Source organism: Trichosurus vulpecula, chromosome 6 (genome assembly GCF_011100635.1).
Source record: "Trichosurus vulpecula isolate mTriVul1 chromosome 6, mTriVul1.pri, whole genome shotgun sequence".
Lineage (NCBI taxonomy): Eukaryota > Metazoa > Chordata > Mammalia > Diprotodontia > Phalangeridae > Trichosurus > Trichosurus vulpecula.
The window spans coordinates 84,546,122-84,546,510 of NC_050578.1; positions in this window are offsets into that span (position 1 = coordinate 84,546,122).

The following is a 389-nucleotide window of genomic DNA, read 5'->3' on the forward strand; positions in this document are numbered from 1 at the left end:
ACAGCCTTTGTTTTTATTACAAACTAGTTGTGTTTAATGTTTGTAATTCTAATTAAGGATTTTGTAAAGGATGGTGCCTGAATAATAGGCAAGTGGAACAAGATGTCCCATAAGGACTCAGAAAGAAGCATTGAATGGTAACTGTTCAGTTGGAATCTGGGTAAAGAAAGCACGAAATGTCTAATACTGTTGAATTTAACTTTCTGACCTCTGTGCTAACTCTAGCCATCTGCAACCCACCTGAGCCCTCAAATGTGCCATTCTTCCTGCCTATGACATCCTCTATCATTTTCTACCTCTTCTATGCCAAGGATGTCCCTCATTTTTTTTTAATGATCCTTAAAATTAACCACTTTCCTGACCTCCACCACCTGGTTCTGACAGCTTCT